Source organism: Balaenoptera physalus, assembly GCF_965194825.1.
Source record: "Balaenoptera physalus genome assembly, chromosome: 1".
In the NCBI taxonomy this organism is placed as follows: Eukaryota; Metazoa; Chordata; class Mammalia; order Artiodactyla; family Balaenopteridae; genus Balaenoptera; species Balaenoptera physalus.
In genome coordinates, this window is record NC_138882.1 from 162,389,083 (window position 1) to 162,411,721 (window position 22,639).

General features: G+C 54.4%; 1 protein-coding gene across 6 annotated transcripts in view; it reads left to right on the forward strand.

Annotated features, from left to right (window-relative positions):
- Window positions 1–22,639, forward strand: part of HIVEP3 (HIVEP zinc finger 3) — a 508,837-nt gene that overhangs the window by 359,151 nt on the left and 127,047 nt on the right. The window contains exon 1 of one of the 6 annotated variants that reach the window (XM_082466056.1): window positions 20,283–20,435. The exons of the other annotated variants lie outside the window; for them this stretch is intronic. The gene's annotated coding sequence lies outside the window, so the exon portion shown is untranslated. Of the gene's footprint in view, window positions 1–20,282; window positions 20,436–22,639 lie in introns of those variants that run through there. 6 annotated transcript variants of the gene reach the window in all.

The following is a 22,639-nucleotide window of genomic DNA, read 5'->3' on the forward strand; positions in this document are numbered from 1 at the left end:
CCTGGGCCCTGGCGAAGGTCCAGGTAGATCCTTCAGGATTCTAGTGCAGGTACAATCTTGTGGGAAAATGCACGGCCAACGTGGGCCTTCTCTCAGCTCCAAGCAGTGTCCCCTTGGAGCCCTGGGCCATGCAATACCTTTTCACTCACTCAGACCCAAGAGAAGCTGCTTTGGCTAAATAAAGTTCCAAACCTGTTGATGAGACTTATCCCTAAAGACACTGTATTCTGAAGTCAACTCATTTCTGCAAGTAGCAATTCTTAGCACAGCACACGGCTCCTCCAGCTCTAGGATGCAAGGGCTTGTGAGTTGAGAAGAGCTTTTTCCAGGGCCCTGAGGGACTGCCTGGGTAAATGACAGAGCGGGGTTATGGCATCTATCTGGGCTTCCTGCAGCTCTGGAGACGGTGGGAAGACAAAGGAAGGAGGATTATGGGGCATATGGAGTCCAAAGATAAGGTTCTTTACCTGCAAGCTGGAGTCCAGTTGGATTAGCGTGGCTTTTGAGCCCCTCCTGTTGTGGCCTTGCCCCCCGTGCCAGCCTCCAAGTGCAGGTCCCCTCTGTACTGAGAGCTTCAGCCTTACCACTGGGCTTGTGCCATTCCCCATCTTGCTGTATCATTTCATGTTTCTGTGTCTTTGCATATTTCTCTTTTGCTGGACCACCACTTCCTCTCCTCTCCTCCCCCATCTCTAACTTAGTCCTCCTTGTAAACTCTCATTTAAGACCCTGTTTGGATATCACGTCTTCCAAGATGTCTCCCCTGACTTCTCCCATCCCCCTGGGTGGCACCTCTGTAAACATTTCTGTTACTTCCTTTTCACCCCATTTTACAGCTCTTTGGGTATATGTCTACACAGCTCCTTGAGCACGAGATCGTGTGTTGGTGGCATTTGTGTCCCAGGCTGAGCCCAGGGTAGTGGATTTGTTGCTGAGGAAATGAATACCCCAGAGCCTGTTACCAAGGTTCAGAGGCAGCATGATGGTGAGGAGAGGCCTGGGGGAGCTGGATCGAGTCCCCGGCTTTGCCACTAACAGGTGGCACCCTTAGCCACCACCTATCCTGGGCCGCGTTTCAGTTTCCCTCCTTGAAAAGTGGATTAATTTCTCAGCCTTTCTAGAGATGGCATTTTGTGATGTTTCTGGGAAATCTGTAAGGCTGCTTTTACAGAGCTCCCCAAGCCACTAACTGTAGGGCATCCTTCCCTTAATTCACTGACCCCTTTCATCCACTTTCCCAGTGCCCACTCAGGGCCAGGCCGATTCAGGTCCTGGGGGCACAGGGAGGAATCTGACTTGGTCCCTTACCTGGAGAGGTCCTGGCCTAGTTAGAGAGACAGACGCATCCACGGTGAGCACACAGTGCTATAGGAACGAGGAGAAGGTCAGCCCCAGGCTGGCCTGTGGCAGTGTTCAGAGAGGACTTCCTGGTACAGATGGGCCTGAATGACCCAGGGCACTGTATTTCACAGTGAGCACAAAGCATGTAAGCCACTGGGCGTGGCCAGTGTCATGGAGAAGAAGATGTGGTCTCAGCTGCTCCAGGGTGCCTGGGTGTGTGTCTCCGTGTGAGAGAGAGAGAGAGACCACAGAGGGGGTTGAGAGGTAGGAAGGCCTGGGCTGGCACAAGTTATAACCCCAACTTCCTTGGGAAAGAGCTTTCCAATTAAAGGCTTGGCGGGTACAGGCTGGGTTCCCTTGATTATGTAACAGCCAGGGATATATGGTCTGGGAGAGCATGAGAGGCAGGACGATGTGTCTGAGCAGGGCTCCACTGTTCCCAGAGGTGAGCTGGGAGCAGATCTGTAAATGAACCGGATTCGCAGATAGTGAAACATCCAAACCAGGGCAACCAGCCCATGTCAAGAAGAGAGGACACATCAGCCACCAGGCTGTGACAATGGGATTTGCATGGAGCAGGACACAAGGTGTCTCTCCCTGCTCCTCCCTCCCTCAGGTCCCCCCCTAGCCAGCTGGAGCGTCTTCCCATCCCATCAGGGTGGTCTCTGGGAATGGTGGGTGGGGACAGGCCAGCTCTGCACCACGCTGGCCCGGAAGATGTGCGCTGGGCGAGCTTCGTCCATGGCAGAATGCAGTGCAAGGGCTCCTCATCTCCTGTGACCCCAGGGTCAGGTGGGCAGGAGGCCTGAAGCAGGTGAGTGCCAGCTGAGCACTTTTGCTCTGCTTGCTGGGGAGAGAGCACATCCCATTTTCGCATCATCACTTTGAATCGCCCCTGGACTCCCAAGAAACATCCTGAAGCCCGTTGATAAAACACACAGGTCAGTTCTCAGCTTCTGGGGGATGAGAGGGGCTTTAGAGTTAGATGGTCTCTGAGCTTCGTTTTCCTCACCTGCAAAGTGGGAATAATATTCGTACTACTTCCTGGGGTTATTATTGTGAGGGTTCAGTGCACGTGGAATGTTCAGCTTGGAGGCTGGCACATAGTAAGCGCTCAATAACTGGTGCAGTGATTATTTCCATAAAAGGCAAGCTTCCACGAGGGGTTTGTCCTTTTTGACTTATAATCTGCATACTCTTTTAAAAGATTTGGGGTGCCCTCCATAGGGTAAGTAACCAGCATAAGAATGAGGTGGCACAAAGCCATTTCTGGGCAGAAGGACAAGTTGTATCTCCAGCACCAGCAGAAAAGACAACCCTTCACCCCAGGCTGGGACTGAGACAGGCCGGCAGTCAGTTCAAAGAGAAATAAGATGGAACATGGCCTTGGCCTATAGGCTGGGCCAGGCCAGGTGGGCTCTGTGCCTAGGCTGAGACCCTGTACATTACTTACATGCCTGGGTATAGCTCAGTGCCCCAAACCTTCCCACTGTTTTGGCACTCTGAGTGACACCCTGCTGGAGGTGGAGTTTGGAACACAGGAATTAGAGTGAGGGGCCAAGGCCAGACATGGTCAACACCGAGGAGACCAGGGGTGGGATAGGGGCTCTCAGCAGCTTGGCCTGAGAGGTGTGGTCCAGTCTCCGGCCTGCTCCCCAAGCTGGCCCGCAGAGAAATGCTGTTGTCACAGCTGTGGCTGTCCAGGCCTTCGTGTGTGCTTTGGGTGTGACAGTCAGTGTCTCTTAGAAGGGGGCTCAGCAGTCCTGGCCCCTCTCCCTTCACGGCAGGGCCCAGACCTGGTTGCCAGGAGTATGAGGCACAGGGCCCAGCCCACAGAGGAAGGGGCAGGTGCCAGACTCTCAGGGAAGTGAGCTGGACTCAAGTTGTGATGAGGGCAGCGTCACCAGCCTCAGGTCAGACCCCCAGAGAGATGCCCTCCCCCTCCTCCCAAAGCAGTACAATAAGACCATGGCAGGTGAGCAGAGGCAAGCCCAGGACACCCACGGGGCATGTGGCTTATGGTGAGAAAATTAATTCTAGCCTTTGGTGGAACTGGGTTTCCCACATCCTCCCAGGCTTGGGTAGGATGAGCTCAGCGATGGGGGGGGCCGGACCTTCAGGTGCTGAGCCCAGAGGCTGGGGCTGAGGGGAACTGCGGAAGGAGTGACGCCCCTGGCCTGCGCAGCGCCAGCAGAGCCCCAGCTGGGCATGGGTGCTGTGCGGGCTGGTCAGCTCCCTTCCGTTCCAGGGGTGCAGACTCCTCCCCGCCCTGCCGCCAGCCCCCTTCCCAAATGCATGCAGCTGGTCTCTGGACCACTAGGAGAGGGTGGGGAGAGACCAGAAACTTTCGCTGCGAGCACAGGCACAAGAGTCCCGAGGCACCCAGCTGGGGCGACAGGCTCTGGCTTTTCTGTGTTTGACAGCAGCCATGGCGCCATGGTGGCAGTCCTAGACTTGGGTTCTGACAAATGAGTCCAAATCCAGGTTCTGCCTCTTCCTGCTCTGGGACCCCAGGCATGGCCCTTGGCCTCCGGCGGCTTCAGCTTCCTCACCCCCAAAATGGGGCAGGATTCCAGAAGGTCCACATGGTGGTAACTCTCAGACCCTCCAGAAATGGATGCATGTCAAAGGAATTGGGGAGTGGCTTTGGGGAGGTGCAAAAGCGATGGGAGAAAGAAAAGTATTTATCCAGCCTCAAGGGTGCCGCCTCGACAAGGGTCTTTAACGTTCCAAATGCCTGGTCATGACGTGAGCTCCCTTAACCAGGATCCTCGTGGCCCATCCCTGGTGGAGCATCTTCTCCCGGGCCCTGGGTCCCGTACTGCAAACACCTAACTTTGTGCCCGGAAACATTACTTCCCCCCATTTTTGTGGTTTCTCTGTCTTGATTGCCAGACCCAGATCCCACGGATCCATCTCTCCCCAGAAATCTGGCCATGGCAGGAGTAGAGAGCAGACTCTAGGCTGAGCTGGCTCAGAAGCAGGCCTGATGTTCCCACTTTTACCTACCTCCTCCTTGCAATTAGGAATGACCTCTTGGCTGGAGGGCTTCAGGATCCAAGCAGGCACAAACACTGGGCAGGCAGGGCCGCGGCAGCCCTAGGCACCTGGCCTCAGGGGTGTAGGACAGTCGTCACCATCGCTGTAACCAAGAGACATGGTATGCTCTGGCCCTTGGGGATGGGGTTTCTCTCAAGAGGGCTTGGGTGGGTGGGGGATGGGTGGGAGACAGTGGCCTTGCTCAGGCTGCACGGCGCCCGCTGTGTGGTGTGGCTCCAGGGAAGAGGTGAGGGGGTAGAGAGGAGCAGGAAAGCTGGGAAGAGGAAATGGACAAGGCCACATCTCTAGGCCCGCAGGAATTCCAAGCCCCTGGCCTAGAGCAGCTCAGCTAATTACAGTTTCCCCATAGTTGGTGGGAACAAGGCTCCTAGGAGAGCGCCAGGCTTGGCCAGCACTGGCGAAGGAGGGCAAGGTTGAGACAGGCAGTGGGGAAGGCCTGGTAGCCGGCTGCCTACTGCATCATCGCAATCAGACCCCCAGGAAGGGCCAGCCAGTTCAGCCTCTCTCTAGGGAGAGGGGTCCCAGCAGCCCAGGAGCGCGGCAGATGTTTGCCAGGAACTGGCCGTGGGGATCTCAGGGAGTAAACAACCCAGGAGAATCGACTTGCAAACCACACTCCGTGAAAGTCTCCCCCACGGCCACATCGCAAAAAGCAACCAAAATATTTATTCTGAGCGGCAGTTTTCAGAGTTGCTCTTTGGAAGGCAACACAGAGTTTCCAGCTTCCCAGACAGCCCAGCCCAGAGGGACGCACCCCGCCCTCACTCCAATAAAGCCAATGACCCATTAGATGGGGACTTGGGGTCAAGGTCAGCCTTTGCAGAGTCCTGGCCTGTCCTTCCACACTGTACAGGGAAACTGGAAGCAGCTTAGACACATCTGGAAACCATAAACAGGCCCCTTGCCTTGGTGACCTGTCACCACTCAGCTGGAGCTGCCATCCCTGTGGACGCACCCTACGGCCCAGCATCTGAGGAAGTAGACCCATCAGCCAATCCTGTGTCACCGCACAGTCGGCAGCCAGTGGCCAATGTCGGATATTAACTGGATGTTGAACTCTAGCTGGGAGGTTCTCACACATCCCTCTCCTCTTTTACCCATGGCCAACACTAATTCTTAGAAATGAGACATATAGAACTATCCTTCTAGAAAGGGCTTCTAGATTGGACAGACTAAGCTAATGTTTATTAAGTCTCTCCTAGTCAGAAACACTGCTTGTTTGTTTTGTCTCACCATTCCCCATGGCAGCTTTTGATGTAGGCATCACTACCTATAGAGGAGGAAAGGTAAGCTCAGAGAAGTTAAGAAACCAGCTCGACATCACACAGCTCATGCATGCCAGGGCCAAGATTAGAACTGAGGGCTTTAACACCCTATTCTAGTGTTCCTTATCGCCCATCACACCATTGTATTTCTCTATTATTACCTAGGCTAGTCGTGAGGATTAGACAGGATGACACATGCTCACCTTCACTACTGCTGTCCTTCTCAGAGATTGTTTGGTTAGTGCTATGGGATGACTTTGGACCTGGGTGTATTTGGCAACATTCTTTCAAATGCAAGGAACAGAAACAGAATTCCATCTGACTTAAGAAAAGAGAGAGGAGGGGGAGAGGAGGAGAGAGATTGGGTGTTATCTCATGGTCTCATTTTACTGGATGGATGGACCTCAGGCATGGCTAGATCCAGGAAGTGATACAATGTCATCGGGTCATCAGACTCTTATTTTCCCCACGTTTCTCATCTTTATTTCTCATCTTTACTCTCTTTTTTGTGCTGACCTGTCTCATCTGCTGCCTTTGAGCTTCTTCTTCCACACAGTGTGACACACTGGGAGGCCTGTGAGGGGGAGCCCTGCCAGAATCACGACTGAAGTTGGGGAAGACAGTTCCCTGAGGAACTCTTACCAGAAGAAAGGGAAGAGGAGATACTGGACAGACACAAAGCAATGGTGCCCATTACCCTGGGATTGGAAGAAAGAGCTGAGTCGATAATGTGATACAAAAATGGGAGTCATTCTGTATGGGCACACCCTTTCAACCTTGCAGATTAGGGAACTGAGGCTCAGAAGCATTATGTGACCTTGTCACACTCTGACAGTGAATTTCTGAGACACCCGAGGCTGGAATCTGCGTCCCCTGTTCTTCCGCCTCACCCGGCTCGGGGAAGAGATTGAGGTCACAGTGACCCTCTCACCATCTTCTGCCTCACGCAGGGCCTCTCAGAGAGTGCTGGGAAAACTTGCGGGCCAGCAGCTACTGTGGCAGGTTCTGGGGATTCAGTGGTGAGCAGAGTACACACGTTACCCTAACCATGGCACTTGTATTTCAGTGAGGGAGTTGGTTATCAGACAAAAAACTTACACAAATAAAAAGGAGTTACAAATGTTGATACTTGTTGGGCTCTAAAGACGAAGCTTGTGGTGCTGAGTGAGTGTGTCCAGGGTGTGTGAGAGTACACAGGTACACAGAGAGTATGCAGAGAAGTTGTACACCAGTACACAGGGATCAAGGAGAGCTTCCTTGGGGAGCTGATGTGCAAGTTGAAATTGCAAGTTTGGAGAGGAGTTAACTGGTAAGGAAGGGATATACAGGAAGAGCATTTCAGGCAACGGACATGGCATGTGCAAAGGCCCAGAGGCAGCGGAGACTGAAAGAATACCCCTGTGCCTCGAGTGGAGTGAGGAGGAGATGAGGCAGGAGAGGCAGGCAGGGCTGCTGAAGGAGGCCTTGAACACCACACAAAGAAATTTGGTCTTTGTCTAAAGAGCAGAAGGAAGCCATTGAGAAGATTTAAGCAGGACAGGCCTGGGGCTCATGGGGGGTGGGTGTGGATTAAAGCCTGGAGTAGAGAATATTTGGGGTGTTGGTGGGAGAACAGGGATGCCTGTGGGAGGATGGGTTCTGTAAATAAGCCAACGGAAGGCCTCAGGGGGGCCTTCTAGGCTACTCATGCCCAGAACTGTAAGATCTCTGTGTGCTTAAAAATTGGATACAGAGGATGGGACCTCTGGTGGAGGGAGGGGGAGTCTTTGTTCTTTTCCAATAAGAGCAGATTAAAAATGAGCTGTTTTCTTTACCAGCTCCCTTCTGGGTTTTTCACCTGCCAGGGGGTGTACACTGGGAATCTCCAGGAGGTCTGTGTAATAATCAGTGTTTTCCCAACATATTTGACCATAAGAAACGCTGGGGGCAAAGGCAGTCCCCAAAGTACTTGAAAAGTGACTGATCTGATCCCAATATGAGGACACTGTCCTGGCAGCCTGTGGCCAGGTCAGCTTGGGATGAGACCAGATATAAGAGGAGAGGTCCTGGGTACAGGAGAGTGAGGAAGCTCCAGAGCTGAAAGTCACGCCCTCTCTGCCCCATCCTTGTGCCCTTTCTCCTTTTCTCCCTGGTGCCTGCCCTGAGAATTTATTCCATGTCCTCAGAATATCCCAAGCTTAAAATCAGCACCCCGAGAGGTCGGAACAGGCTGTAAGCATGCGTCTCATTGACCAGGATAAAGTGTCACCAGGATAAATACATCAGTGTGAAGGCCTTCACTTGTGTCCACAAAACAATGGTGTGAGTGAGGGACGGAGGAAAGAGAAGGGGCGGGGATGCCTCCTTCCTCTCCACCCATTGATTTGTTTAATGGTCATTTAACAAACATGAGGCTCGAGACTGGACACAGGGGCCTGGCCGTGCATGAGACAGACTCGGTGCCAGCCCTCCTGACTGGGCTGGGCTTGTGTCTGTGTGGCATTTAATTCTCCTGACAAACCTGCTTCTGGTTAAGCCCTGGCCACTGCTGGGGAGGCTTGACCCCAGCTGGCAGGGTTTAGGACAAGAGCACCAGCCTGGTGTCAGAGAGGCCTGGGTTAGGAATGCAGCGGTGTTCTCTTGGGAGCGTTACCTAGGCTCTCTGCACCTGTGTGTCCTTCTCTGCAGAAGAAAGGCAACTCCACCTTCTGCATAGGCTGGGTGAAGGTCCAGGGAGATGCCACACTCTTGGCATCCAGCACGACACCCGGCATGCAGTGGCTTTCCTTCTCATCCTCTCTCTTCCCGCCCAGGACCAGACCAAGCAATTGCTGATGGTCTAATTTTTCCCCACCTGAGCATTACAGACCCTCTCCCCCCAGCTCAACACCACGTGCAATTTAGAGTCACAACCAAACCTGATTTATTTGTATTTGGGGAGTCCCCCCAAAACACTCTTCAACTTTGAGCAGCTGACACAATCCAGGGCTTTTGTAACTTTCAGAGTTAAACTGGACACAGGCTCACGTTTTTGGTTTGCTTTAAGCAGTGAGGTACAGTGGGACCAGCACTGGGTTTGTGACAAGGAAATCCAGGCTGCAGTCTGCTTTCCTGCCTGCCAGCTGTGCAGAGCGCCCAGCCCTTCCGAGCCTCAGTTTCCCCTCCTGTGAAGTGGGGGTGATCAATCCTTCCTCGCCAGGTGGCTGGGAGAATTGAGGGAGGTACAGAAGCAATTACGAACGGAAAGTGGAGCTGCATCTCAGAGCGTCTGCCTCCCCAGAGCTTCACAGTGTCATCTCTGAAAGTACTTAGTTTCCCTCTTGGGAAACTGGCATCCCCAGTACCTCCTGCCACCTGTGACCACCCATCTGGTCTCTGGGAGATCCCAGCCGTTCCTGACCCAGCTGTTTCGCTCTAACTGTCCTGTGGTTAGAACATCAGGCTGGCTGTTCTGGGAAGCCTCTTTCTCAGGCTGGGTCTCTAGGGCGGGAGCTGAGCCCTGTTGGGTGGGGAGAAGACAGAGGCTGGGGAGGGGCGGGGCTGGGGGAGGGCCAGCTGGGGTAGAAGTTAGGTGAATGCTGTGTCTTGTTTTTCAAATAACTCCCGGTCCACAAAGCTAAAAATGTGGTTTGGCCTTACGTAGTGTGTGTGTGTGTGTGTGTGTGTGTGTGTGTGTGTGTGTGTGTGTTCCCAGTACATTTCCTTCTAATTTTTAAAACCATACGTAACGTCAGGGACATTTAATCCATATGGTTCTGATTCCTTAACACTTAAATCATCCAAATGTTGTTTTGTAGGATATATTTGCAAATCTCTTTACATAAGCTCTTAACTCCTGCTTTCTCAAGGGCATCGAGGTAAGATCTCTGGGAGAGGCTTCCTTTAATGCCAGTTTTCCACTCTCCACCCAAGTTGGCCAGAGGTCTTGTGACCGCCTGTGCTCCGGGCACCAGCTGCCCAGGCCCTGCCCTCAGGGCTGGAGGGAGGCTGGTGGCAGAGGAAGAAGGACAGACTGGGGTCCGTCCACCCCCCTACCACCACTTCCTGGCTGTGTGATCAGCCTCTAGTTCACCACATCAAACCCTTTTTTTCCTCACCTGTGAAAAGGGATAAATAATCACCATCTGAAAGGGTTGTTAAGAGGAATTAGACAAGGATGCCAGTAGAGCGCCTGTAGCCTGGAGATCAGGGTTTGCCTTCCCCTGTGCCACAGCACAGGGCTGAGGTGAGAGCAGGCCAGGTCGGACTGCAGGGTCCTTCTGGAGGAATCTTAGATGGCAGTGCCAGGTGGAGAAGCCAAGTCCAGAGAAGCAAAAGGGGATCCTGCCCATGGGAACTGGGGATTGAGGCGAGGACGGAGCAGTGACTGCAGTGGCCCGGGCACGGGAGGTAAATGGCCTGATGCGTGGAAATGCGCAGCCCAGCACTCAGGTGGGAGTCTGGGAGGCAAGTGGGCACCCCCAGCATACCCTCCGTTTGGTGTGACAAGGGGTAGGGGGTAAGGCCACACAGGACCAGGCAGGCTATGGAGGGAGGGGACAAGGAAGGCGGCCCTCCCACTTTTAAGGGCCTGGGTTTCACACCTGGAAGCCACCCACACTCATCTGTCAGAGCACAGGCTCCAAAGACCCCCTTCACGGGCTCTCTCACCTGCAGCCACCAGCCCAGTTCCTCAGCCTAGAGTTCGGCCCTGTGTCTCCAACACACCTAAAATCCCTACTTTCCCCTCCCTCCCTCCCTCAGGCCATTCCCAAACATTCGATGCTCTTTCAAGCTTTTGTTTCTTCACCTGTTTCCCCTCCTTGGGTGGCCTTTTCCACTGATAAACACCTACCCACTCTTCAAAGTCCAACTCAAAAGTCACCTCCTCTGAGAAGCCTTTCTGGGAAGATTTGCCAACAGTGGCGCCTTCCTTAGTGCCGTCCCTAGTCTTGGTCTTACTGGGCTGTACTTACTTGGGATGAACTCTTCAGGACCTGTGCTGGGAGCTGCGGGTAGAAGGATGGCTAGGAGTCCCCAGGAGGTCCTCCTGTTCAGGTGAAAGCAGACCCATGCTTAACCCACCCACTGGGAAGAATGGAAATCAAAGATGGCACCTGCAGGAATCCGTGGCTGTGGGCACGAGATGGGAGACCAGGAAGGGGGACCCAGATGTCCTGGTGTAGCATAGCTCCTGGGGGGCCTCCCCATGGCAAGGGCCCGTTGGCCAGCTCTGATCTGGACGCCACCAGTGCCTGTACCCATAGAACAGAATTTGTTTCTCTGGCAATTCCAGACGGAGCAAATCCCAGACAGAGCTGAGTCTCTGGGACAGAAGAGCAGATGCTCAGTCTAAAATTAGGCTACTGAGTGCGACTCCATCTAGGCTGAGGGAATGGATCTGCTTCTTACATCTGTCATTGTGTAGTGGAGGCAAAGCAGAGCCCCTGCCTCCCTGTTGAGGCTGAGTGGCAAAGTGACAGCCAGCCAGGGGGCCAGCACTCTACAGTCTACCTGGAGTGCTTTCCTGCCCCTTATCATGTTGACTCCTCACAAATCCCCTGAGAGGGGCATGTCCCCAGGGAGCTACCCCCCAACCCCCCGCTTCCCCAAACAGCTCTTAGGAGCGGGGTCTGACTTTGGCTTTGAACACATCCCCTAGGAGGTTAGATAACCTGTCCAGTATCCTCTCCACCAGTGGGAGTCCAAGCTGCTCTGGAACCTAACCTCAAATTCCAGCAGCAAGAAGACAGGCCCATAGGAATTATGCAGGTAAAAGCCAGGAGGTGTCTGGCTGAAGCTGAGGAAGATGGTAATCAAGAAAAATCTCTTCCTGCCTCTTCTTTGTCTGTTGTTCCTTCCTCTGTACAGGCATCCTCAGACTCTTTCACTGCCTGCCCAAGCTGGATCTCTGGGAAGAGTGGTAACCATTGGAGGCCTGCTGTGGGGTCCCAGCCCCCAACCATAGCCTTTATTTCTCCTAAAGCTACAGTTCTCACAATGGCCTACAAGGCCCCGAGTAATATGCCTGACACACTCACCTCAGGGCTTTTGCACTGGCTGTTCTCTTTGCCTATGTAGGTCTTCCCCCCAGTATCTACAGGACTCAATCTTCACCTGCTTCAAATCGTTGCTCAAATGCCACCTTCTCAATGAGGCTTATTCTAACTATCCTATTTAAATTTGTGACCCACCTCCCACCCCTGCATACCTGGTTTCCCTACTCTGTTCTACCTTGTACTTTCCATTGTATATACTTCCTGCTAACATGTTATATAATTCACTTATTTATTCAGTTTCTTTATTGTCTGGCTCTTCCTTCTAGAATGTAAACTCTACGGGGGGACGGCTTTTTGTCCATTTTGCCCACTAAGGTACTTACTCTAAGTCCCCAGAATAAGGCCCAGCCTGTAGTAGGTGTTCACTGAACATCTGTTAGAGGATGCATGTGTTCAGGTGAGGCGGCGACACCTGGACCCGGGGCTGCATCCTTCCTTGGCCCCTCTGCCATCGGGACTGCTTCTAGGTCCTCTCTGGGCCTCCATTTGCTCATCTGGCAACTGGGGCTGACAATCCCTTTCCTGCCTCTTGCAGAGCCTTGGAGAGGACATGAAGGTACAGGTGTGATTGTGCCCAAATCTACCAAGGGCTACCCAAATAAGTGTGAGGTGTCTATTTTGTTCAGCTAGCACATTGAGCACCCACTGAGTGCTAGGCCCATACTCAGTGCTGGGGGTCCCCAGAGGAGTGACAGCGTGTGTCCATCTGCAAAGAGGCTCCCCCAGGTGAGCGGAGCCAACTCCAGATGTGAGGAGGTAGGAAATGCTCATTTATTGGAGAGTTGTTGGACAAAAGAGAAGCCAAATAAGGAATGTGGGACCCTCCTGAGATCTGGGGAATTTATACCTTCACCTTCTGTATTAGTTGGGGTTCTCTAGAGAATCAGAACATAGGATACACACACACACACACACATATATATCAGAAATAGTATATATATATGTATATATATGTATATTGTGCATGCGTGCACAAGAGAGAGAGAGAGAGACTGAGACTTATTACAAGGCTTGACTCGTGTAATTACGGATGCTGAGAAGTCCCAAGACCTACAGTTGGCAAGCAGGAGACCCAGGCTTGCCGCTCGTGTAAATTCCAGTCTGAAAGCTAGCAGTCTGGAGACTCAGAAAGGGCTGATGTTTCAGTCCGAGTCCAAAGCCTAGAAGAAGCCAGTGTCCCAGCTCAGTCAGGCTGAGGAGTTCCCGCTTCCTCAGCCTCGTTGTTCTATTCAGGTCTTCAGTGGATTGGATGAGGCCCCCACATTGGGGAGAGCAATCTGCTTCACCCAGTCTAACGATTTGAATGTTAATCTCATCCAGAAACACCCTCACAGACACACCCAGAGTAATGTTTGGCCAAATTCTGGGCACCACATGGTCCTGTCAATCTGCCACATAAAATTACCCGTTATCCCCTCCTCCCCACTCCCAGATTCCTCTTGACTCTTCACCTCCAAGCTCAGAACCAGCCACCAAATCCATGTGCCCACCTTTCCCTCCCCAGGTCTCCGGCTCTTCCAACCTGCCACCCTTGGAGACATTGCCTCTGCTCCCAACCTCCCCTGAGCCAGCCCCTTCTAAGTGGTACACCAGTTGCCCCAGGATGCTTGCTGGGATTCTCATCCAGTCAGATTCAGGGTGGAGTTGAAGGGGCAGGTTGCACAAAATCAGCAGGAAGGCCTGGGGGAGACAGGACCCAGAGGGCTGGTTTTCAGGCTGGAAGGAGCATGGCTGTGTTAAGGGCCTGGAGCTCCTGAGGGATCCATGGGGGCTCCATCTGTATCCCCAGCCAGAGTGGCAGATGCTTCCATGTTCCCCAGCTCTGGGACGTATGGGAGGAAGCCGTCCAGGTACTCTGTATGTCGAGCACCTACTAGGTGCCAGGCATAGACCCTCAGAGCTCTCCCAACCTAGTGGGGGCATCAGATACAAATATTTCACTATAATGGGATAGATGCTCTGATGATGTATGCAAAGCAAGTTACAGGAACGTTGTGGGGAGGAGGCTTTTAATTCTACTGGGGTGGGGAGGCTGGTCAGGAAACAATAATAACACCAGAGTGTTCGAAGGAGAGGGAAGGGAGGATGGGGGGATAGGAGGAGAAGGAAGGGCATTCCTGGTAGAGGGAAAAGCATGAGCAAAGACATGGAATGTGAACATTCCTGTTGCATTTAGGGAACTAGTGAGTGATCTTGCCCAGGCCAGGCCCTCCTTGCAGGAGGACTCCAAGGCCAAAGGATGGAGGATTGGGGTTCTCACCACCTGCCCTGAGAGGTCAGAGAGGCTACAGAGGGAGGGAGCCTGAGCAGCGGTGGAGTGAGACCATTTCTAGATTTCTTTGCTGTTGTTAGATGGAGGCTCCAAAAGTTAGCTTTCACACCAGGCCCCACCCCTTCCCATACGCATGTCTCTTTGCCATCCCTTCTGCATCATCTGTTGCTTTTATTCACTGTTATCGTAGTTATTTTCTGAGTGTGCAAGTCCTCTCTGGAGCCAGACTGTCAGATGCACAGGCCCCGTCAGGCCTCATTGGTCTTGCCTGGGGACTCCTTCCTGACCGCCCCCTGCCCATCCCCAGTCTCTCGCCCTGGGCTGGCCACATGGGTGATAGCAATCACTGTTGGATAAAAGTCACGCAAGGGGAGACAGCTTTAAGGCCATCCCAGAACTTCCCTTTTCTTCCTGCTGCTCCCAAAACTTTTTCTTGTCAGACCTGTTACTGTTTTTCTTGTCTTAATGTTTATGGGGTCCGATTAAATTCTCATTTCCTCCCTTCCCTCACTTTATGAGCTATTGTCAAAGACTGAGTCTCATGTATCAAAGTACCCTCCAAAGACCTTGAGTGGAGGTGGTGGGAGGGGCTCCCTTTATTGAGCATCTACTACAGGCCAGCTGCTTGATACTCACAATGCACTGACTCCTTTAATTTTATCAGCTCTTATTTGATCTTCGTCATCCTTCCCTGAGATGTGTTATCCTCCCCATTTTACAGCCGTGAAAACTGAGACTCAGGAGAGTTAAGCCGCTAGTAAGGGTCAGAGCCAGGACCTGCACGCAGACTGCCTTAATCCAAGCCTTAGAAGCTGGTGCTCTCCTGCTGCACCTCCCATTGAAAGGCACGAAGCCATACGCAGAGTAAATAGTGCTTGTTATTGATGATCTTGCAAGTCGGCCCCTTGGCTTGGGGAAAACCTGTTCTCACAGCTGCCAGGGGGAGTGACGAATCTTCTGATTTCCTGGAACCAAAGGCCCCACCCTCCCCACCTGGGGTTCACTGGGCCCTGTGGGAGTCCCCAGAAACGCTGGTGAAAAGCCAGAGTGAGGCAGACGTGGTGTTCAGGCTGAGCCAAAGCCTCAGTCTAAAGTGTAGGAAAAAAGGATGCTTTTGTCATTTGGGGAAAACTAGTCAGTGGGCTGGAGGCCATGTGGCCTCTTGTAGTTGTTTACTGGACAGGACGGCCAGAGGCACAGAAGTCCGTCCTTAGTATGCTCTGAATACCTGTGACGTTCCTGGCAATGAGGAAGACGTGGCTATGCATGGAGTTGCAGAAACTAAAGGGGCGACAGATAGATGAATGAAGTGACTGCACATAGTGGGGCACAAGCCTGGACATCTGTACCAAACGGTGGAGGTTCACAGAGAAGGAAGCAGCCAGTGCCACCCAGGGGACCAGGGAGGCTTTCACAGGGGAAGTGGCCTCTAAGCTGACCTGGAAGGCTGAATGGGAGCCGGCCAAGCAATATGAGTAAGGGGAACAGTACAGGGGACTAAATATGCAAAATGCTCTCAGCAGGTTCGGAAACAGTGAGCAGTTCTGCATGGTGGGAGCGTGGGGTGGTGCAGAGAGAGGGAGGCTTGGGCAGGTGAACTGAGGCTGTTAAAAGAGGCACTAATAGACAGGGTAATTTAGCTGGGCAGGCACCCACTTGAATTTGTCTTAGGGAGTTTCGCCTATGTGGAGAATGGATGGGAGGGGGAGATGGGCAGGGGGATCAGGGAAAAGGCTGTTGTAACTGGGTGATGATGGTGGCCTAGACTGGGGCAGCAGGAATGGAGAAGGGATTCTGGCTCAGTCTTGGGATGATGGGCGCCTCCATTAATGAAGATAAACAATATAGGAGGAGCAGGATTCTGGATCACAATATGGGAACAAAGTAACAGTTGCTACCGTTTATTGAGCACCTACTAGGTGCCGGGTGCTCCATCAAGGGCTCTATTTCAGTTTCTTGTCAAATCTTCACAGCAGCCCTTTAAGATGAGGAAGTCAAGGTCACCAACATCATGTAAACATGCCCAAGGTCACACAGTAAGTGGGGCTGGGAACTGAAGTCAGGTCCTTGTGGCTCCAAGGCCCATGCTGTTACCCACAGCATCAGATGAAGGATGAGTGCCTGACTGAGTCAGGAAGCTGGAAACACAGTCCTCAGGCTGGGGAGAGAGGTTGGGACTGAGTCCACCGGCAGCCCAGGAGGTGTTCTCCATAAACTGTAAGAGTCCCTAGTTCTCTGTCCCAGGAGAGAGATGGCTACCTCTGTGAGAAGTGAGGACTGATGTAACAGATCTGTCAAGAGAGCACAAACCACACACACACACACACACACACACACACACACACACATCGACAAACAGAAAAACACCACAAAGCATCTGAATCCAGGAAATCATAGCCATGGGGTCAGGAGGGTGGAGAGAGGGTGGCTGGTAAGTAAGTGCAAGACCCAAACATAAATTCCCTGGAGACTCTACTGGGTGAGTTGCTCAGCCCCACCTTGAAAGCTCTCCCAAGGCCACTATGGCAGTCCCCAGCCCTTAGAAACCATGGTGTATTCCAAAACTGTATCTGTAATTTGGTTGTTAGGAGTTGGAAACAAAATTTCACAGAGAGACAGCATCCTAGATGACAGATCAGATGCCAACCATCTCCCCTGCTCCAATCTCTTTTAGTCTGTAAATTCTCTACAGCATGATGTTGGCTTCACAGCAGAACCAAGCCCAGTGCGCGCGTGCGCGCACGCGTGTGTGTGTGTGTGTGTGTGTGTGTGTGTGTGTGTGCGGTGTTTCCATGGAAACAAGCATTCAGCAATCTAGCCGGGACACCTGGACCACAATCTCCCTGAATTGTAGCCCCAGAAGTAGAATGAATCTTATCTCTCACCTCGTGTGCCCCTGCCCTGCCCCAAGCTTGGCAAACAGCACTGTAGCACTTAGCAAGTTGCACTGGGATGATCTGTTTACCTGCCAGTCTCCATCCTTGGATAGAGCTCCTAGAACACAGGTTTGTGTGTTGCACGTTCCCAGAACAGGGAAGGAGCCTGATTCATGTTTGAAGAATGAAGGAATGTGGGAAAGCCCCCAGGGCCAAGCTCTGGGAATTTCTCAAGACCTGGCCCAGTTATACGCAGGGAAAGGGCTGATAGGAAGGAACTGGCACCTGGCACCACCTGCCTTCTCACCTGGGGCCCATCCAGCTGCAGGATGGGAAAGGTGCCTGGGGCCCCAGGGTAGGGGTGGTGGCTCACGGAACAGAGTTGGGCTCAGGCTTCTAGCCTTGAAGCAAGGCTGCCTGCCTCCATCCTGTGTCCCTGAGCTCTGAGGCTGCAGTCCTGAAGACCTTCTAGCCTCCAGTGAGAATTGGCACCAGAATTGGGCTGGGGGCTGAGTCTCAAGACAGAGGACAAGGAGCTTTGGTTGTAGGAGGAGCTGAGTGAAGGCTTCTGGGCTGACACTCCTGGCCTGGAGGATGGCCACAGCTGGATGGGAAGTGCAGCTTGAGGGGTAAATAGCAGGATCTTTGCAGGGTTCTGGAAAATCCAGAGTGACTATGTCTGGCACAATGAAGGTGCTTGATAAAACACACTTTCCTCATGCCTTCCCTGCTACTTTGCTGTAGAAGGGAAGTATGGACTGTATGTTTGGGGGTTGGGATGGGAATGTCCCAGGCTGCCTAGATGGGGCTGCACAGGAGTTTGCTAAGGGAACGGAGGGGGAAGACAAATCCCAAGCCACAGAAAGTTGAAACAAAGGAGCGGTCCAAGGAAAGGGCCTTGGCAGGGCAGCCTCTGCAGGGCTGGCACATTGGCCCAACTTCCTGAGCATCCATTCCAGTCTGGCTGAGAACCCACCTTCCACCACAGCCCCTAGCCAGGGCCCCTGGAACCTCAGGTACAGCTCTAAATTGGATCACTCTGCCCCTCCTATGCTTAGCTTGTCTCTTGATTTGCCCCCCTGGATCATTCGTTCACTTAACAAACATTTGTAAACTTCTCAGTCTTGGCAGGAGAGAAGAACCAAGATGGAAATATCCTGGCAGCTTCCAATCTGGAAAGAGGGGAGACCTCTCCCAGCTGACTGAAACTTGGGGTGATGGGTACGTCTCTAGAGGCAGGAACCATTGAGTTGCCTGTGACAACATAAGAGGGTGACTGAATCCATTAGGAGTTTCCAGTGGGGCAGGGCCAGCCTTCAAAGCTAGGAGAGGGTCCTCATCCTGGGGCAAGAACAAGGCTGTCATCTAAGCCTTTGTGCAAATCACAAAATGTCACCCCTCTGGGCATATGAATTATAACAAGACACCCACTTGCTCCCACCTGGAGCTGCTCCCAGCCAGGAACAGTAAGCAGGGCAGAGAGGGCAGGGCAGGAGTGGAGTGAGGGGCAGGGTCCTATTCCACGGGGTACCCTGTCTCACTTGCCCTAATTAAGAGAGAGACTTATGTCAAGGGCAGGCTTGATTCAGGGTGTGAAGGACGCGGGAAGGGTAGAGAGGGCATTTCAGACAGAGGAAAGTCTGTGCAAAGACCCCCAAAAATGAAAGCTGGTGGAAGGTTGGAGAGAGTGCTGGCAAAGGATGCAGAGGGCTGAGCTGCAGGAGATGCAGCTGGTCGATGGGGCCTTTGTCAGAAAGGGGATGACCCAATTAGAGCTGGGATTGAGAGCTGGGAGCTGATGGAAGATGGAGGGTACTGGGCTGGTGGTGATCAACAGAACAGCTGGGAGCCTTGGCAACCAGCCAGCGGGTGTGCAATTGTGTACGTGAGTGTGCAGGCCCAGTGAGTGTCCAGCTGCGATCACACCTCCCTCCACCCCCTGCAGGCCCTGGAGCTGTGGTTCCCTCCCCAGGGCACCTAGGAGTGCAGTTCCCCTTTGGAAGTCGGGGTTTCTCCATTAAAGCTGGTGGTCCGGGAGGGGTTTGTTCGCTCTAACCTGGCTTTGGAGGGAAGGTGGAGGCTCTGCCAGAAGCTGTTGTATGGAGAAGGCACAGAAATTCCCGGGGCCACTAGCCCCTGGCCTAGATGGCCTCTGGCCAGGGGGAGTCTAGATGGCCTCTGGCCAGAGGGAGCCTACTCCTGTGACTGGCAGGGCCTTGAATTTGAGGCCATCACTTTGGAGCCAGAGGAAGCCTGGGGCCTCCGAGGCCTTTGTGGAAGCCCTGGTCAGCTTAGTGGTCAGTCACCCTGTGGGTACTTGAACTTCTGTGACCTGGAGAGGGAGTGCCTCCTTCAGCTGGCACCCTGGGCACTGAGCTTGCCTCACTCTCGTCCTGACTTTGGCCCCAGGCCCCAGAACCTCCTGACGTTGTTCCCAGCCAGCAGAGGCCAGGCCTGGCGTTAGCCAGGGTCAGCCCCTGTCCAGCAGAGAGTTGACCTCGGGTGAATCACCTGACAAGTCAGAACCTCAGGGTGCCGCATCTGTAAAATACAGATCCTGGTGAGATCTCCAGGCCCCGGCCGTTCGCTCCCTCGGGAAGCAGCCCCGTGGGGGTCCCAGCTGGGAGCTGGCCAAAGCGGGGACCAATGTGCTCAGGTCCCAAACCCTGGGATCCGGTCGCTTCTGGCAAAGTCAGGCCGTTGGGGAGCCCCGGGGTGGCCCCACCCTCACCCTGAGGCTGGAGCCCAGGGAGCCCGGCCAGGCCTGCCCCGCCCAGCGCTCCTGAAGGTATATTCCCGCCTTGGGAGGCGCGGGCTTCCCGGAGCGGGGCTGGCACACGAGAGCAAGGCGGGGACCGCGCACTGTGGGAACGACGATGGACGCCCGCCGGGCCGGCTGCTGCAGAGTAGGGGCCCCGCGCGGCGGCGGCGGCGGCGGCGGCGGCGGCGGCAGCGACCGGGGCTTCCCTGACTGCCCTTCCCGGAGGGCCCGGGAGGAAATGACAGCGCGGGAGCCGGGGCGGGCGCGGAGGGAGGGGCGGCGCCCGGAGTGACACGGCCTGTCACCGCGGAGGCCGCCTCGCAGACCCTCCCTGCGGCCTCCGGGAGCCGGGGATTCCCCAGACGCAGACCCTCCCCGGCGGCCGCCCGCCCGCCGGGACCCGGCCGCCTGGGGACCCCAAGCGGCGGGCAGCGAAGCCGGGCACGCCGGGGCCGAGCCGGCCGGAGAGGCGCCCCGCGCGGGCGCCGGGGTCCCCCGGGCTCGGCGACAGGAAACTCTGGGGAGTGAATGGAAAGAAGTGGGTGGTCCTGCCCCTGCGACTTCCCCTGACATCACTGCCCAAATAAGGAGCTTCCAAGCGGCCGCGGGGCGGCCCAGAGCCGCGCCCGCCGCCGGCGCCCGCCCGCCAGCCCGCCCCGCGCCCACCCCGCGCCGCGTGGGCCGCCAGCGAGCGCCCCGGGCACCGCCGGGCGGAGCCGAGCCGGGCGGAGCCGAGCGAGCGGGCGCTGCTGAGCCGCGCGGAGGCAGGGCGCGCAGCCCAGCGCAGCCCAGACCAGCCCGGCGCAGCCCAGCCCGGAGCCGCGGAGTCGCGGCCGCCCGCAGGTAAGCAGGGAGCGCCAGCGCCCCGCGCCCCGCCGCGGCCTGGCAGCAGGGAGCCGGCACCGCCAAGCGCGCCAGCAGCCCTGCCGGCCGGCAGCGGGATCACCCTCCGGAGCGCGGCGGGTGGGAGAGGGCTGGGCGCGGGCGCGCGTGCAGGAGCGCGTCGGGCCAACTCCCCGGACCTCCGGGACTCCTCCGCAGCCTGGGGTTGCCTGGTGCACGCGCTCTCCGCCTGCGTTTCCCAGACGCTACTTCTGTCACCGCCCCGGGGTGACACCAGCGTTCCCGCGTTCACACTTCTCTCGCACACTCGTGCCTGGTACAGCCTCACTCGGCCCCTGTGCCCCGAGCAGACCCGCACCCCGCCGCGCCTCCTGGGCCTCGCACTGCCGGACAAGGCGGGACAAAGCACCCCGGTGGGAACTGCCGAATGACTTTGGCAGCCCTAGCCACGCTTCCCCCTGGAGGCGGTGGCAGTTTCAGACTGTCACAGCAGACCGGCCTTGGGCTCCTCGGGCTTACTGGGAGTGAGTTAAACTAGCATTGATCTGGCTCCTCTTGCCCCCTTGCAGAGTGGCACCTGGCACCGGGGATATTGCCGAGGGGGATGTACCTGGCATGGTCAGGAGGGTGTGGCGACTGGCAGGGAGCTAGTCCCGGCCTCCCAGCCTGGGTGTTTCCAGAGCGGCTCTCACTCCATGGGCATTTCTCTGAGCACCCTCCCCTCCCCTCTCAACCAGTGCAGGCTGCCTGGGATCCCGGACAGCAGTGGTGGCTGCTGCAGAACAGGTGCAGGTGTGTCCGCCTCGACATCTGGCAGGGGGCTCTGTGAAGTGGCTACAGTTGCTTATCTGTAAAATATAGTATGTCGTTATTGACAACTTGATCAAGGTCATAGGGAAAAATGATAAAGGCAAGTAATGGGTCCATCATTTAGTGGCTCTGGGCAGATTCCTTAATATCTTTCGGGCTGCATTTTATCATCTGGAAAATGGGGATGAGGGTCCTCAGAGGAATGTTGTCAGGGAAAATTGAGATCATATAAGTGAAAATGTTCTGTAGATATAGAGCCCTGTGCACATGCCAGTTCCTGTGGTTTGGATGATTCTGGGCTGGTATCTGCCATGGCTCTGCTCTGTGATTTAGGGAGACTGAACGCCACTTCTGTTCTGTCATCTGCAAGAAAGGGGGCATTAACAAGTGTCCCGTGTGCCTGCTAGCAGATTCCCCAAAGTATGTTCTGTGAAACATTAGTTCTCAAAGCTGTGCCACGAGTAAGATTTCCCTATCCTAGTAAGTCTGGCAAATTCTGCAAGCTCTCTCTAACCCTTCTGGCCAATCATAATCCATATTGGCAAATTAAAGGCTTTGAGAAGTACTGCAATAAAAAAAAACCCGTTTAACATTGTCAAACCCGGCATTTCCCTGGTTGACCCTGTAGCCCTTTTCGGGTTACACATGCTTGTTCTCCCAGGAAACAGTGCTTCTGGAGCTACCAATAGACATGATGTGGTGGCATCCAGTTGCTAAGTTCTACTTGCCTTCTTGAATGAAGAGTAAGCAGAGGCCCAGAGGAGTTGAGTTCCTTATCTGAGATCACAGCTAAACAGTGGCCCAAGATCACCCGGTAGTTAGTGGTAAAGCAGGGACCAGAACCCAGACTCCTCATCTAGTGCTCTCATCCCATTCGGTTACATCCAGAAGTTGACAGTTCTCTTCTGCTGCTTTATGTGGACACCCTGCAGAATACACTTGGCAAACGTAAAGATTTAAATGGATTCAACGATGATCAGGTACCTACTATGCGTCATTTGTTGGGGGCGGAGGGAGACTTTAGTATGTAAAGTTCTACCAGATGTGGAGGTTGTGGTGAAGAGTAATGGCACCAGAGTCCACACACACACACACACACACACACACACACACACACACACGCATGCACTCCTACACACTCACACGTCCACTTCGAAACACAAATCCCTATCTCCCTACGCTCTCACCCATGCTCACACACTTGACCCTGTATACTCATTCACACCTGTGCCCCTACACCCGCACACACACTCCTACACATGCACACACCTGTCTCTGTACATGCACATAGCCACTCCTGTACACACTCACACACATAGCCATCCTGTGTGCTCTAGGCTGCAGCCAGGAGGCACTAGTGGCAATGGGCACGTCCCCTTTTTCTCATGTCCCTA